The sequence below is a fragment of the Vidua macroura genome, chromosome 6 (genome assembly GCF_024509145.1).
Source record: "Vidua macroura isolate BioBank_ID:100142 chromosome 6, ASM2450914v1, whole genome shotgun sequence".
Lineage (NCBI taxonomy): Eukaryota > Metazoa > Chordata > Aves > Passeriformes > Viduidae > Vidua > Vidua macroura.
The window spans coordinates 31,217,086-31,235,267 of record NC_071576.1 but is presented as its reverse complement, the minus strand read 5'-3'; the positions used below and the strand labels follow the sequence as shown (position 1 = coordinate 31,235,267).

Genomic DNA, 18,182 nt, shown 5'->3' with positions numbered 1-18,182 from the left:
CCGGCGCCGCCGCCCCTCAGACCCCGCCGGGCGCCATCGCGGCGCCGCTCACCGCCCGGCTCAAACCCAGCGCGCGGCCCCGCCCGCGCCTCTGATTGGGCCGCTCGCCGTTCGAAATCAGGCCCCGGCCGCCCAACGGCCGCGCAGGGCTGTCCGCCGCGCCTGCCTCCGTGCGCCGCCTCTGAGCCGACCCAGCCAAGGCCCCCGCGCGCCGCTCGCTGGCGATCGCGCTGGCTGCCTAAGGGCCGGGAGGGGCGGAACTGTGGGAGCGCCCTCATCCCTGCGTCCCCCATCTCTGTCATCCCTGCGTCCCCCATCTCTGTCATCCCTGCGCCCCCTCATCTCTGTCATCCCTGCGTCCCCCCGTCTCTGTAATCCCTCCGTCCCCCCGTCTCTGTCATCCCTGCGTCCCCCCATCTCTGTCATCCCTGCGTCCCCCCATCTCTGTCATCCCTGCGTCCCCCCGTCTCTGTCATCCCTGCGTCCCCCCATCTGCCTCAGCCCACACACGTGCCCGCCCCTTTCCTCCACAGGTGTCCAGCGGTGCCGAGTTTGGGGATGGTTCAGTTGGTTGGTCACTCGGAAACAAGCGTCTCTCTGAAAATAAGCTTCAAATAAAAACAGCTGCCCACAGCAGTTCTGGGGGTAAACTGGACTCTTCCACCTGATAGCCAGGGAATGTCAGGTACCAGCACAGAAAAAACCTTGAGGTTCTTCCCATTTGCTTCCGTCATTGTGATTGCTTTCCCCTGCACTACCCGAGTTCTGTGCAGGTCTGCCCGAGGTGATCCATTATTTCCATCATTTTCTGCTGACAAAGCCACACTCCACGATTTAAGTGACACTTGAACCATTAGCACCAAGTTTGGCTTGTACTTTCTAAATTTGGGTTCCCTTGCCCGTTCGGTACAGTGAACTCAGACACCTCCTGCAGCAGAGTCATTCTGGGCTTTGCACCCTGTTATTATAGGAAGAACTGCTTCCTTTTTTCCTTGGTTGTTTTTTTTGTTGTTGTTGTTTTTTTTGTTTTGTTTTGGTTTTTTTTTTTTGTTTTTTTTTTTGTTTTTTTTTGTTTGTTTTTTTGTTTGTTTTTTTGTTTGGTTGGTTTCTTTTTTGTTTTGTTTTGTTTTTTGGGGTTTGTTTGTTTTTTGAGTTTTTATTCTATTCTGAATACTGAATACTCCGTTCTGAAGTAACTCTTCAAGTGCCAAAAGCACTACAGTTAACCAAATGCAGTCTTTCTGTGTAGTGAGCAAAAAGCACTGTACCAAAATTAAGCTTTCCAGCTTTTCCTTTATAAGGTTCTGTTACTAGTTCTAAAGCGAGTCTTACTTCACTGAGAGAAAGACTAAGATTACCACAAAGCTTAGACACAGAATGATAACAAGCTCATTACAGTGCTCTGAGCACTTAGGGACACAAAAGCTAGAGAATAAAATGAGAATAGCTAGAATTTTTCCAAATGTCAGCGAAATGTATACCCTCTTACAAATTATATAGAAGAAAGACTTAGCAGCAGTAATAAAAAGCACGTTAGATACAAGTTTTCTTAAGTAACCCCCCATGATTTTGATTAAGGATGTCAAAATTATGTCATTGTACAAAATTAATATTCCTCTAAATGTTGTTTTAGTGTAACCTTAATGTAAGCATTATTATCTGTCCTGGCATTGAAAGGGCATGAAAATACAAAATTTCAACTCTAAAATATCACTAAATTTCTCTAAATATGAGAAAAATAAAAGTAAAGGAATCAAGTAAATAGCTACCATAAAATTTAATTTAAACAATCTCTATTCCAATTTAGTATTTTGTAGTAATGATGAATTACACAAGAGGGAGCTGTGACTGGATAAATATATCAGAACTTTCCATACTGAGTGTTTTCTGTTCATCATTCACTTAAGAAGAAACAGGTTATGATAGTATGTACTACATTATTTTTACTAAAAGAGGTGGTGTGGGTAATTTTTTTGCCTTTTGCAGGAGATATTTAAAGTGACAGTGTTATCCAAATTTTGTCAACACCATTTGTCAAATATTTTAATATTCTTTAGTTGACTATTTTGGCATGTTTCTGTTTTATTTGCAGGTAGAGACTGGAGCATGAAAAATTACTTTGCAAATAAGAACTATGGTTTTGCAACCAGTTGTAGCATCCCAACTCAAATCTATTACACCCATTTGAAATCAAGTTAGGAAAAATAAACAGCTATTTGGCATTGTCCTGGGGTGACTTTATGATGCTTGTATCCCCAATTGTCTGTTCTGCTTATGCTGGATGTTGAGTTCTGTGCTTTTAAACTAGATCTGAGAGTGAAGGGGGGAGAAGGAGAAGTGGTGGGATGTCTGAGATGGCCGTATTTAAAACCATAAAAATAGGAGCTTCAGCTCTCTCGGTGTGTGTTTCTGCAGCACAGAGAGCGAGAGAGAAACAGGGAGTTTTTCTTTGGCTCTTGCTGGTTTTCCTCATTAGTTGCAGCAAGGAAAGTTTCCCCAAAACTGTGTCTTTTTTCCTGGAGCTATTCCAACCTGCTCTGGACTGAAACCACAGAAAAACACCAGGAGCTCCCACCTATGGCCCACGGGGGCCAGGACGCGGCAATTCCCAGCACAGGAGGGACTGATAACAGACTGGGTGAGCAGAACTACAGCCCACAAGAAGGACTTTCTGAATTTGCCATCTCTTCAGAACAAGGAGAGGTTCCATTGTTTAATATTATTCATTTTTTTTCCGTGTTTGTGAGTACTTTTCTTGTTAAATAAATAGGCTTTTTCACTTTTCTCCAAGGAAATGTTTCCCAAACTGCTTGTAGGAGGGGCTGCTTGAATTTACTTTCTAGAGGAGACCACTTCAGAAATTTCCTACTAAAAATTTGCCCTAAACCAGGACAGACATTTTCCCCTTGTCCTGCCCCTGCCCCAAATTGTCTCAGAATTGACATGCCAAGCTTCTGGAATTTTAAATAGTTCTAATTTTATGCAGCTATGGGTGAAATCATGTCTTGAGTGAAGTAAATTACATCATTCTCTTTCATCATCAGGTGGGTCAGGCTCATATTCCTTTTTACTTGTTATACATAAATGTTTGCATTCACACACAGACACTTTTTTTCATTATTCATATATAGGTATATGGTTACATTTTGGAAAAAAAAACCCTAAAACGTTAGCACCTACATTTAGTGTGGTATTTTGTGAATTTTGGAAGTTACTACAGAAATGACAGCTTTGAAAGAGAAGTTAAATGCATACTAACATTCTCATTTCAGTCACCACTTAGAACAGTTAGTGGTCAAATCAACCTGAAAAACAGCCAGAGGAAGCAAAACCAAGCTTCTCCCAAGAGCAGGGTAACATGAGGAGTATGAAAAATGGACCTTACTCCAGAGTACCCCCTCCCTGAACAAACTCAGAACTCTGTGGAAGGAAGTGTAAGTATCCCACATTCTAGCAGTACAATGACTTCTTTTGTCTTCCTTCTTCCAGACAAGCTGAGGGAAGAAGGACTATAAGGGCAGATTATGAAAAATAAAGACCATGTGAGGAGAAAGCCAAGCCGTACCATTCAGGAGAAGTAGCTGCACAAAGGAGGTTCAATCATTTATGTCCTCAGAGTCTCACTGCTAGTACAGTTCATTCTGAACATCCTTACTCGTTCCTGTCTCTTCCTGGCTTTCTCTCTTAATGAGGAATTACTTACTCCAGTTCCCGCTTGTCATCTTTTCATGTTGCTCAGCCCGCGCTTACGTTAGTTATGTTCATTTTCCATCTCCCACTTGCCCTGCTGCTTTATCTTGTTTTCAGTAAAAAATTTTGCCCAAGACTGAAAGTGCTGAAAGATGACTTCATCTTATGCAATGATGTCCCTACTTGCAACAATTCTGAATTATGTCAGAAGTAAAACAATCTGGACACCTGAATACCATCAATATTTAAGGTTAAATATATCACTTACTTCTGTGACTAACTTGATGAAAACTATTTCCAAATGAAGAATATTGTAAGGGAAAGTATTTAAAGTATATTTGAAGTGAGAAAATAAGGTTAGAGAGAATTTCCTCTGAACCATGGTTTGAGGATACAATACTTCTATTTAACCCATGTTTTATTTGGGTTATGAATTTACCCTCCTATTATTTCATGTTTTTTTAAGAGACTACAGCAGGAAACCAGATACAACAATCTTAAAACTTTAGTTTTAATTGTACAAATTGTTAATTCTACATCTGAACTTGTTCCATATACATATTTCTTGGGAACAGATTATGAAAGCTAAGTTATTCAGGTTTGAATATTTACATGCTACAAATCATCAGTATTATGTTTGAAATATTCTAAAACGTTTTGGTTTTGTGAAAAGTATTAATTGAATTTGTTTTTTTACATTCGTTAGTGCTATGGTCAAATAAGTTTTTCCAATGAGATTTTGGAACAGCTCTCAAAGTACAGCAGTATACAGCATACCTTTCATCTCAGGATTGCAAGTCCTGCCAGCAAACCTGCTCTGGCTAGGGCTTCTCCTTCCATGGGGCCACAGATCCTGCCAGGACCCTGCTGCAGTGTGGACTTCTACCTCCTCTGGCCATCCACCAGCTCTGGCATGGAGTCCTTCATCAGCTGGAGGTGGACATCTGTTGCACCATGGACAGCAGCAACAGATGGACTGTTTGCCTCAATGTGGTCTTCACATGGGCTACTGGGAGATTTCCCAGTGCCTGAAGCACTGCCTTCCCTGCTTCTTCACTGACCATGGTGTCTGTGGAGCTGTTTCCTTTATGTATTCTTAGTCCTGTCTCCAGCTACTGCTCTGCAGCAGTTTTTTCACCCATCTTAAATATGTTATCCCAGAGGCATTACAGCTGTCCTGATGAACTCAGCTGGAGGCAGTTCCATCTTGGAGCTGATTGGCATTGGTTCTGTCAGACATGGGCGAAGTTTCTAGCAGCTTCTCACAGAAACCTTCCTTGTAGCCCCCTGGTGCCAAAACCTTGCCATGCAAACCCAGTAGAGGCTTCTTGTCTGAAGAGATGTGGTTTTGATCCATTGAGGTAAACATGCTGAGGATGCATTACTGAGAGAAGACATTCATTCTGAAGACCTATGATTTTAGAGTTTAAAGGTTAATAAAATTTCCTTGGGAGGAGATAAAAGCTTCAGACTGGTATAATTCTGCATGTGGAAAGGAAATTAAAATTATTCTTATATTGCTCCACATTTATAGAATACTTGAGATCAAAAGTGCTTCAAAAACTATATATAGGGCTTGGTTCACCTGCTGAAGTCCTGTTTGTTGCAAGTACAAAGGCACTGATTTGGGCAGACCCCAAGAGAAAAGTTAGATAAGACACTAAACATGTCTTGTGTCACAAACTTGTCACAAGTTTTCCAGAAGGATATGATGCCTTTTTATATATTTACTTATTTATGGCAACACATAAATTTTCACAGATTGTCATAGAGTTTAAAGAAATCACTTAAATTCTCTAATGTGACCATGTTGTATATCACAATCCAGCAATTTGTATTTTAAGGGTAAAAAGTGATTGTTAGACATTATTTCTAATGGGAGAATTATGTGTGATTGATTCTTTTTGGCACAAAAAAGTTAATATTGCATTCCTTGGAAAAGTCTGTAACTGTTATGAAATTGTATGAAAGATTGATTTAAATGTCTCCTCCAGCTGATAATAAAGCAAGAATCTGAAACTCCATTTTATAGTCTACCCAGTCCTATAGACTTATTTTCAGAAGAAAGTAACTTATCAGATCTTTACTGGAGCAAGGTTTAGAATAAGGAACTAATTTCTAGTCTTGTTTCTTTTCTAGTTTCAGACAACCTTCAATATGAGGTAAAATAGAAAGAAAAATGTCTCTTCTTCTGGCAAATCATTTGGCTAGGTTCACATTTTAGATGCCTCATGAACATAAAAATCAAAGAACAGGAAGTTTAGATATTCTAGTTCTAGTCCTGGGTAGAAGGTGAGTGGGGGTTTAAAGTTGCTCTGTTGGACTTGTGTCTGCAGTGGGATCTCAGGTGGAATGCAGCTGCCCAAGTCTTCTATAAAGCACCCAACTCTTTAGTCAGATACGCCATAGCATGTCTGAAGTAGGAACTGTGCTGAAGCCTTTAGAAGTTTAACTCCAGGCCCAAACTTGATGTTTTTTCTCTTCTGACTTTTGATCTCTCCCTTTTAATCGGTGTGGGAAGGAAAGATGGTAAAGCAAGCAGTGTATGGGAAATTAAAATGAGAACAAAAGTCTGTCCAAATTATGCAACAAGGATCATTATGCTATAAAATTGCTCTTCAAATGTGGCTGTCACTGAGAGGTATTAAGATTTCAACAGTTATTTTCTCGATGAAGACTTAATTTCTTGCATAAAAAGGTTTTTAAGCTTAAAGCAATGCCTACACAATTAATGTCCTGTGGTTTTCTGAATGTTTGAAGAGTGCTAAAGGATTTAAATGTTACAAGAGAATTGTTCATCACTACACATCAGTAGTATCAAAGTACTGTCACAATAGCCTTAGAATTTTAACAAATTACACATGTAATGCACTGCTAGGTAGAATGATCACTAGATTATTGCAGCTTTGCGTTGTTTTTCCCGGTCCCGGGCAGCTCCAGAGTGCCCAGCAAGGGCGCTGCTTCTTGGCAGGACCCGGGGCTGCCGCTTGCTCCGGGCGCTGCTTTGTTCAGCGCACCGGTGTGGGCTGGCCGCGTTCTATTGCCTGCACGAGGGGCAAGACAAAGAGGGAAGGAATTGTCCACTCCGTTCACGTGGTTGGCTGGAGAGCTTTTATTTGCCACGGGGAGCTGCGGTGGAGAGCCGCGACTCGCTCCCCAGCGCCGTGTGGACAAAATGGCCCCGAACAAAGGAACACACGGGGTTTTATAGGGGGTGGGCCGAGGGAGGTGGAAGCCCCCCTCGCCCACTGGGGACAGGCTACAGAGGAGTGACGTGGACCACGGCGCCCAACGGGGACGCGACAGGGGCGGACACAGGGCTCCGGGGCGAACGGGGTTGCGGGAACAGAGTAACAGACACCGAACTCTCCGGAGTGGACAGGGTGGTGGTTACAGGACTGGCATGGTGAGCTCCAATGGTAAGTGACCTGGAGTGGGCCACCGTGGTGGGGGGAACGCAGGGGGTGCACAGGGGGTACACAGAATCAGCTAACTAACACAGATCAGAACCCCTAATCTGAACCCAAACGCAGGATGCAACAGATCATTTTGCAATGGAATGTGTGTAGTTTTAGGAATCAGTGCAGGCTTGAGGGTTGTGCTGCTTTCTCTAGGGGTAGAGCTGAGTTAGGCAAAAACAAGCAGTAACTAAATTTCTTCTGCCAATTCAGAAGAGAACTTTACTGGAAAACAGCAGAGAACAGAAGCCACAGATTCCCTTCCTTTAACTCTTTTCTCTATTTCTCTTATGCAATGGGATTTTCATGTGTGTAGTGAGGCAGAAATAAGCTGTTTAAATATTCCAACAGGGAGAGTATTTGAAGAAATACAATCTCTACATAAAATTGTTAAGTTTCACAGACTGTACAGTGAGGTACGTGTCACTGGAGGGCTCTTCTGTGCATGTCTAAGTGTGTTCCTTGGCCTAGGAACAGCAACCTGGTGTGTGGTTTTAAGCTAATTTACCTTGAAGAGCATACACATGGTTTCCTTTCTTAGTTTTGCCCCTACTCATCCTACACTCATGAGTTACACAATTTTTCATTGTGGGGTTGTTATGATGCCCCAGTGCCCATCTTTGGAGTTATCTTCATCAAATTTCTTTGTATAAATTCACTTAATTTTCTTTCCTACAGTAGAAAAGATAATTGCATAGGAAAAAGAATTTTCACTGTTATTTTTGTTACTTCTTTTTTCCCCCCTTCCCTTTCTTTTAACACATTTATATTACAAATGTGCCTGCTGGACTTAGCATTTTAGTCTCCCTATGATAGCTGCTAAGTAAATCCAATAAGAAATAGGATCTATTAGGAAAAGCTTGGAATCCAAGACAGTGGGGGTATTATTAGGTAGAAGAGGCACAGGTCAATGATACGGCTTGTCTAGGAAGATCAATTGCTAAGCTAAATATAGAGTCCAGATCTCTTGGAATTCAGTCCCATTAACCACATACCTCTTTTTTCCTAAAGCATCAGTGATTCTAACTGAGTAGAAGAAGTGGTACTGTGTGACTCAGACAAACCTTACTCATATAAGGCCTGATCCTGTTACCTTTATAATATAAAGTACAAAGACCTCCAATGGCTATGGAGTCCAGCTCATACTGGCGACCAAGTCAGCAAAGAGAGCATATCTTCAAATAAGCTCGCACAAACTATTCAGCCAATGCACCACGTACATTTTTAGGGGTAGGGGTTGGTTAGTAGATATGGAGTAAAACCCGATGTCAATTTAGACAATGGCAACTGTTTAAGAGACCACAATATAACTTCTTTACCACCCATTTTTGGATCTGAATTATTTGTCTACTGACAAACTTTTAGAGAAAACCACACACAAACATGCAATACTAGTGTAGCTGGCAGTAGCACGGTCACATTTATTACTCCTATTTTCATTACAGTAACTTTAAAAAAAAGCATTGATATCTCACTGTCATAAGGGGTGTGTGTAAATGTAGTTTTGAAACAATCACGTTACTTACAGAGTCACAATTCTGAAAACTCTTACACATATAGATACCTTTCTATTATTTGTGGGTGGATCTTTATCTGTTTTACAGGCTCGGCATGTTTTGAGTGCAGAGAAGCTCAGGCCAGCTTTCTGTGTGGGACTGTGTGAACTGGATCTCTGCAGTGCAGGTTTGTCTGGTGTGGTCACTTGTGTCCCAGGCTCGGGGCACAGATTCTGTCGCTCAGGGGCAGCACCACGGGCCCATGGCTCTGCAGCCTCCCGTCCTGACACGTGTATGTAGCTTCAGTGTGTGAGCCTGCAGGCTTTGGAAACTGCACTTCCCAGCTAAGTGCTGTTCAGTAGTTAATCTTTTCTTTATTATGTCTCATTATATGTTCTTCTGGCTTTATTACCTAAATATTACATTATGTTTGTTTTAACTGTGTTATCTGTCTCTTCACCTTAGGTAAATGATAACCAAAAGTTTTAATGCAACATAGTCAGCAATCCCCACAAAATAAACTTGAAATTTCATGTATGAAAACTGTTTCTTTTAAAATATTAGACTTGTCTGCTCATCTATTACTTTCAGTTATTTCAGAAAACTGAAAAAGGCTAAGTACATTAAGAATGAGAAGGCAAAAACTCAGAAGAAAAAAGACCAGAAAAGCTTAATGAGACAGCTAATGAAACATGCAAATAGAACCTACTGGTATATACTTAAATTTCTTCCATTCTTTGTGATCTCTGGAATTTTGCACCGTGTTTATAATGACATTTCCAAATATTTCAAAATTTCAAATTGTCAGACTGGACTTTTTCCACTCTTTACTCTACTAGGAAAAGCAGTTCTAATTATATATATAGCTATTTTTATGCGTGTTATTTTAATATTTTTTTATTTTTAGCTACTTTCCCTCTAAAAATATACATAAGATCAGCACTCATCTAGGAAATACAGAAACTCTTCTTTTTTTTTTTTTTTTTTGTCTCATGACTACTGATCAGTTTAGATTCTTACTGCATTGAAAACAATTACCTGCCTTCCACTTGAAGGCATTCATGCTGATGTCAAGATGTGTCAAGATCTTTTACTGTGCCACCTCCAGTGAAAGGCTGTCAAGGTGAAAACACTACGTGTCATCCTAGCTTCCCACGTTACATCCAATTTTAATTTACTCTTAAGTTGCCTCAGTATCTTGTGAGTCCTGTATTCTATCAAGTAAAAGGTTATAATCCATATTTCCTTCAAAAATAAATAAGAAATAATAAAAAAGGAATAAAACAAAATAATGATATACAGCACTTTTTGTATTGTGGTATTTGTTTTCGGCAGAAGGAGGTAGAGAAAAGGAGAGTGAGACATTTCCAACAGAAACAGGCTATGAATTACAAATGCTCTTGGAAAAAATTTTGTCAGGAATGGAAGACTGGCATTCACCAGCTCCAGTGTCACAGCTGTAGGACTGCTGTAGGATTTTTTTTTTTTACCAGTCAGATACTTATTTAAATAACCTACATTGTGTAATCCTCAGTGAAGCAAAACTTCCCCTGTTTGTGTTCATGGTTTAGCCTCAGTCAGCAACAAAGCACCACACAGCCACTCGCTCACTTCCCCTTCCCCCCACGGATGGCATGGGGAGGAGAATCAGGAAAGAAAAGAGAATAGAACTCAGGGATTGACATAAGAGCAGTTTATTAATGGAAACAAAGGAATAATAATAATAATAGTAAATTAAAAGGAGAGAGGGAGATAAAACACAAGAAAGGCAAGTGCTGACAATACAATCTCTCACCATGTGTTGACCAATGCCCAGCCCATTCCTGAACCATGACTGACCCCCTTCCAGGTAATTCCCTCCAGTTTATATATTGGGCATAGCTTTTTACGTTATGGAATATCTCTTTGGGCAGCTGTCCCAGCTATGCTCCCTCCCAGCTTTCGTGTGTCTTCTCACTGGCAGAGGATGAAACACCGAAAAGTCCAGAATCACAAAATATGCTGAGTTGGAAGGGACCCACAGGGATCATCAAGTCCAGCTGCTGTCCCTGCACAGCACCATCCCCAAGAGTCACTCCATGTGCCTGAGAGCATTCTTCAAAAGTTTCTTGAACTCTGTCAGGCTCAGTGCTGTGACCACTTCCCTGGGAAGCCCATTTCAGTGACCAACCACCCTCTGGGGAAAGGTTTCCCTAATATCCAACGTAAACTTCCCCTGACACAACTTCAGGCCATTCCCTCGGGTCCTGTCACTGTCACCAAAGAGAAGAGATCAGTGCCTGCCCCTCCTCTTCCTCTCATGAGGAAGTTGCAGACTGCAGTGAGGTCCCCTCTCAGGGATCCTCTCCAGGCTGAGCAAGCCAAGTGACCTGAGCCATATGGCTGTCCTTTAAGGCCCTGCACCATCTTTGTTGACCTCTCCTGGATTCTCTCTAATAGCTTAATGTCTTTCTTATATTGCAGTGACCAAATCTGCAGATGGGACTCAAGGTGAGGCCACATCAGTGCAGAACAGAGTGGGAAGTCCTTGACTTAGGGTAAGTACGACTTAGCAACAGCCAAAATATCAGTGTTTTATTCACATTATTCTCCTACTGAGTCCAAAACACAGCACTGCATCGGCTACTGAGGAGAAAATGAGCTCTGCTCCAGCTGAAACCAGGACAAAAGAAAGCAAAGTTACTGCATAAGCATACTATTTCTTCTGTTTGGTTTCAATAATTCATAAATATACAAATATTCAAGACAAAATTAAAGCATACAGATTGAAAAAAACAATGTTGGAGTGTGAAGAAATTATCATTAGTAGTTTCTACATTCATTGATTTATAGCTATATATTTTCATGTAGTTTCAGACATACTTAACTCTATCCATCGACTGCGCAAAAATATCTGCTGAAAAACCTATGAAGATCAGACAATTCCTATGTTGATTATCTTAGCTGCAGAAAAACTACCACCCCTGAAGCTGACTTCCTGCTTTAGAAACCATAAGCTAATTGTAAAACAAAAGGCACGTCTGGAGAGGTCCTCGGCTTTCAGCAGTCAGTGCAGTGCAGCGTATCTGACGCCGGCTGAACAACTTATAAATGTTTAGCATGTTCTTTGTTGAAGACAGGCTGGCTGATGTGTGCTGCTAATACTGCTGGGTGAGACGATAGAGCATGAAGGAAAACAAGCTCCCTTTACTGTCAAACTGTTCAGTTTCACCTGCTCCAAAGAGTAGGCATTTGGGTAAAGAGTAGGCAGCTGCTTTTTTTGGTGTTTTTTTTAGTCAGCTGTCATCTTTACCAAGTCACTTTCCACCTGCTGTTTTTTTGAAAAAAATAAAATCCTTCCCACTCTCTTCAAGTCTGTTACTGAGATTCAAACCCATGATGCCAGGCTAATGTCTGTTACATGACTGACTATGAAAAGAGCAACATGAAGAAAGCAACAGGTAACTTGTGGTCCTTAACAGATTGGTTTTGTGTGGTTTGGGTTTTTCTTAAACAAAAATAAATTAATTGATTTTTTTTTTTCATTTTCCATTGATGGTGACTCCTAGTTTTCTACTCATTTTTCCACGATATATTTTCAGTGTATTTAATGTCTAATTTAAGCTCAGATCTTCCCATCATTAAAATTAATTAATGAAAATATTTTAGACTTTAAAACCTTAAAAGTACCTGCTCAGAAAACAACTTTGTTATGTTAGTTTCTAAAAGTATGTAAGCAATACTGTGTTCAGTGCTTCTAGGCCTGTGTGACATATGATAGAATCTCCTTAAACCCAGACCTTTTAACTCTCCACACAAAAGGACTCCAAATCCAATCCCCAGGAATTTTGCACCATGCCAGGGTTGTAAGGCAGTCATGTTGCCAAGCTGCCTCCCTCTCCTCCTCAAGATGTGCTTGAAACCTGTCTGTGGGTGAAGGGTTTGAGCACGGGAAGCCAAGCAGAGTTATCACCATGGCTTGCTGGTCCTGGCTTTCCACCCACCTGCGCTTCCTGCACCTCTGAAATACAGACCCATGCTGGGGGCACATGGCTTCTGCTCCAGGAGCTCCCTGTCTCTCTTGTCCTGAGGAGCCCAGAACTGGACACAGCACTCCAGGTGAGGCTCACCAGGGCTGAGCAGAGGGGCAGGATCCCCTCCCTTGACCTGCTGGCCATGCCCTTCCTAATGCAGCTCAGGATCCCATTGGCCCTCTTGGCCACAAGGACACACTGCTTGCAGGCTCATGTGTCAGCACAGTCAGACTGTTCCAGTTTAACTTCTGCTACTGAGACCTGTGCCCTTAAGTTAAATGGATTCCATAAAGTTGGTGGGAATAGTATTTAATATTTAAAAGAAGTCCCATAATGTTTTAGGAGCTGTTTGAATTTAAATGCCATTTTGACTGATAATTTCAAAACATGTGGGACCTGAGGCACAGCAATAGTCAGAACTAAGAATAACTCATGTAGCCACTAACAAGCACCCCAGAGACCTGGATTTTCCAATCAAGTGTGGGCAAAGTTGCAATAACCACAGTGACTGCTACTTTTAAAAACAAAATCCAGTTGTAGATTAAAGTTTTAAATGCTTTGATTTCACTAATTTAAAGATTTTCAAAACTCCTGTCTGTGGATATGAAAACATTTCTCTTCCATTATTATAATGACTCGCTCTATTTCCTTATTTTTATTGATTATGAGCCTAATTAAATTGTAAATTATCAGCAACCCCATTAAAATCCTTCTGGCTTAATAGCATCCTATTAAAACCAGCTTGCAACTTGAATAGCTACTTGTCTCTATTTTTAGCTAACTACCACTGAAAATGTAAGACTGTGAAGGTTTTTTTTGTTTTGCTGTGTATTACTTGCTGAAAAATCAGATATATCAAGACTTGTCAGATACACTTTAGTCAAGTGGGTCCTTCCAGTTATGCTGTACTTTATACAACAAGAGGAGAAACAAGCATCAAAAGTACATGAGGTAAAACCACTGAGATAAAAATAAAAGACAGGGAAGTGATTTTAGTTCTAAGCTTGTTTTCCAGATTATCAAGATAATAACTCAATTGATTTCCTAAAAAAATAATTAATTTCCTCAAATACAGGTGTTTGTACTGAACTTGCCTATGTGCCTCTTCAGTAGAATTTAATGCCAAAGTTCTTGACAGACATTATAAAATATCACATAACTGTCAGGAAAATAAATATCACTCATCATCAGGAATGTAGTTCACATCTCTGTCTAACTGTGTTATTCGATGCATGGGGGGTGTTTCTCTGCATGGAAATTTGCTATTCTTCTTTCTTGTTCCCTAATGGAAAAAACTCCTAGGTTCAGAGCTTGGAAAGGAATGAAATTTCCACCCTGTGACATTTCTCTGAAACCACTTTCTTTGTATCTCCTTCTGTGCTGGTAATGGAATCCCAGAATCCCACACAGGGCCAGTTTATACTAATGGTTTTAGTTGCTCCCAGTTTATGACTAAGTGCAAAATCCTCTCTTCTACCTCACTACCAACCCCATCCCCCCCACACACCTCCCCCCGTGAACCACAAGTCTAACAAGAGAACCAAGTCTTTCTCTTCTAAGGTCTAATTCATAGTGGAGCTAATTATATACAAAGACATGAACACTTCCTTTGAGGGGAAGCATAAAGTCATCAGGTCTGTCTGTGTGCTCAAACTGCTGCACAAGTATGTGTACCTGAGCTAATTGTGAGTTCCTCACAGTATTTTAACAGCCTGAGGGTTGGAAGGGCAGCAGATGATAAACTTGTAAAAATCTGTGTACATATTCTATTACTTTATAATGTCCCATATTGTATAATGCCACCCAGTGTTGTCAAAGTATGAGAGCCCACTCTCAGAAATGTAATCATTTCAGGCAATATCTGAGAAGTTTACAATATGAGAGTTCTTGTTCTGCAAACTCTTAACTAAGATGAAGAATTTACCTGTTTTTTGAGTTGGAAGTGAATCAATTTGTGTCAACACAGCGTGTCAACCCTGTTCTAGCCAAGGGATTCTTCTGCTCTGTGTGTGTCACTCCTGTTCAAGAGCTTGGGAAGTTTTCAATTAGCCAGGCTCTGAAAACATAGCACTGGCATACTGTTCCAGGGAGATGTACCATAAACTTGGCATAAGACAATATAGACAGAAATTTCTCTTGAAACATAAATGAAAAATGTTCATAATTCACACAGTTGGTCCCGCCCCCCTCCCCCCAAAAAAAACAACCTAAACCTGTTTTCAGAGAGGAAAAAAGCAACCAACAAAAAGCAGGGAGGAGTTCAACTCATTCCTAGCTGTTAGCATTCTGGTCTTGTGGCCACTGGTACTGATATATCTTTCTCTCTTATTTCTATGAGATACCTTTCTCTGATTTCTAGTGTTTGCTTCCAAGTCAAACAAGATTTTGCTGGGCTTGCTCAATGTGGCATGGCCAACGCAGTCGCGGCTTCTGGTTCCCATGCCGTTTGTCCAAATTTGTTCCATGTTTTCTCATCAAGGTGAAGGTGAGATGAAGACATGATCTATCAAAAGGACATGATATTCATTCTATTCAGTGACTTGGACAACTTTTGTGAAGAACAAAGCAGTCTTTCATCTCACCAGTCATATGTCACCTGGACAAAAAACATGCAAATGTTTTAAAAACAAATTAGGTTCTTTCCTTTGTTCAGACCAGGTACTTGTAAAATATCAATTCTAATCAATCCAATGAGGTACATTTGGTCTCCAGCATGACCTACATACTAGTTATTTTTATATATAACTTCTTTCCTTCAGTAAAACATGAGTTGTTGATCCCTTGGCAAATATTCTGAGCAGCCTTAAAACAGCAATTCAAAAAAAAAATCAGAACTGAGAAAAATAAACTAGGAACTTTCTCTTTATATTTGTATTTCTGCATGCTTTGGCATATTTTATTAGCATTTGTTTACAGTTTCAAATATTCTCAAATGTTCATAATGAAAAATGGTACAAAATTAAAATTTGGTAATGTCTGTAAATACCTTCAAAATGGTGCCTCAATTTAAAAAACTTTTTTTAAAGCAATTAATTGATCATGTATCTATTAACATTTGAGATAATAATGTCCAGATTGACAATCATACTAACTCTGGATTATACACTTCCCAAGTTTAGTATTTTAATTTATTCCTCCATGATGAATGCAATTAATTATAGCTATACATTAGCCTACTTGTAACATGGTAAGCTGATGGTATAGATTAGGAATTAGACTAAAACAAACTGTGGTGTGCTATATATAAAGCATTGTATGCCTGATTTGATATTTCTCATAAGTGAATTTTCCAAAGAGCCTACAGGAAGGAAGAGCCTAATGGGCCCTTTAGTTTTAAATCTGCCCTGCTGTTTATGTTTTGCATCATCCTTACTATGCTGAAATGCTGGATGACTGGGTGAAGTCGTGCTCCTGATCACTTACTAGAGAAGGCACTTCTAAAAGGAAGGATGTGCATCACAAAATGAGTCCAGATTTCAGACAGCAATTTGTAACAGTTTGGACAGGTTCAGAATGACCCTGTGCATTTCATGCCACTTTAAACTTTCAATACCTAAAAATTAACTAAATGGTATGTTGTCAGGGAAGCCATTTTTAGCATCAAGGAGAAATACAAGGATATCTATTTAAAGATTTAACAAGGTTAAATGGAGAAGAACACTGGTTAACAACAACCTTAAAAAATCATCAGTCTCAGTGGTAAATGGTCTAAGTTATTAAATGCAAAAATAACTCATTAAAGAGATACAGCTAAGTGCCATTCTTTTGCCAACGAATGTTTCCATTTAATTAAAATGTTCTCTTATTTTCAAAGCCACACAGAGTTTCTGGTGGTTTTATTAAAATGTATTAAAATGGTTGATCCACTGAACTATTTTTATCTATATATATTTTTTTTCAGCCATCAATAACCAGACATTAACTATCTGTGCAATATATTAAAAATAAATGTTCTTTTCCATTGACAATAGTATTTAGATAGGTTTTCCTTTGGTAAACCTTTTAAAAATAACTTTAACTAAGGACAAAACACCTCATAGGCAAGTTTTACCCATTTTTGAGCGTTCTATTACTTTCAAAATTATTCTTCTCTATATAGCAGTGCCTGATTATTTTCCATATGCTAGTGTCTTCTTTTTAAAAGCTCTTTCTCTAATGGCCTTTGATGTTTCTTTACAGAACTTCTTGTTCTTTTTCTTTCTTTTCATTTTAGTTACAACATATACTCAGACTGTAAAGGGAACATCTATTTAAGATCTCCTCAGAGCCCAAGGATATGTATTTTTCTTTGGGTCAATGCTCAGTGACATAGCTTCTTCTTTAATCAAGAATTACAAATCTCAGAAACATGGCTAATAACATCTATAACTTTATGTATTTATCTGTAGTAATCTCTGAAAATTGCTTCTTTCTATAGTGGAAACTGTCTCTTGAATATGTAATTAAATATTGAACACAGGGCAACCTAATCTCTCACTTAAAGGGCTTTTTCTGTTTCATACGTATACATTCAATTTTTCTCTTGAGGGTAAAAGTAGATATAAATAGGAGAATACATAATCTAGTCTGCTCTCTTCTTAGTTTTTGACACCCTGTAGGAAACGAATATTTAGCCCTGTGCATTATCTCATGCACTCAGCAGAAGATGTATCTAATTGGTTATGGTCCACAGCCCTGGTCTTTCATCTGAATGCTTGTGTATACAGAGGTGTGGTAATCAGAATGCAGATGATTAGTCTAGACAGTAGGCTAGAATTTAAGTCTGATTTTTTAACTGAATTTTAGAATTTTAAGTGTTATTTTTATTCTTAGGTGGCTAAGTGAAAAGTGAGCAGTGATTCATGGAGATTACAAGGTACAGAGTTAAATTCTTAAAAGACAGCAAATAAATTACTACTCTGAAAGGAGAATGAGAGCATGGAAGAGAAAGAAGTGAAACTAAAGCAATATTTCTAATAGGATAAATTTTGCATTCGATGAGCAAGTCTTGGCAGCTTTTTCAATAATATGCAGTTTTGTCTTCTCTACACAGAGATTTACTCCTTTCTCTCCCTCAACTAATTTGTTCCATGAGTTAAATATAACTCTCAATTGTAGGATTTATTTTAAGGATATCTAGTCTGGTTTGTTGGGTGTTACATGCCATACAATCAGAAAGGTAGAGTCTATCTATCCAAGAAATGTAAATTTTCACTTGCCTTTCATACCTAAATGAAGCATGTAAAAAAGAAAGATGTGCTTTTACTGTAATTAGTTCATTCACTAAAATGGCCAATTTTTACCTTCTCTTCAAAAGGAATGGTATCAAAAAATGACCCTTCTGGTTAAAACATATGGCAGGTGAGTTTGGTAGAGTAATGTAACATGAAATGCAGGAACATATGAATTCTGGCTCAAATCTAAGACTTCAATGAACATCTGAAAGAAAACTTCTCAAATGCACCTGTGCAACCTACAGCACCTTAGTGTGAGAAAAGTTCAGGTTTGACTGTTCAGGAATTCTGACTAAACAGAAACTACTTGCA

The 18,182-nt window shown here is 39.6% G+C and overlaps 1 long non-coding RNA gene across 1 annotated transcript; it reads left to right on the top strand.

Annotated features, from left to right (window-relative positions):
- Positions 1 to 369: 369 nt before the first annotated feature.
- LOC128808783 (uncharacterized) lies at positions 370 to 5,714 on the top strand. Its single transcript, XR_008437531.1, has 3 exons — positions 370 to 685; positions 3,490 to 3,594; positions 4,397 to 5,714. It is a non-coding gene; the product is annotated as an uncharacterized LOC128808783 (long non-coding RNA).
- The last annotated feature ends 12,468 nt before the right edge of the window (positions 5,715 to 18,182 follow it).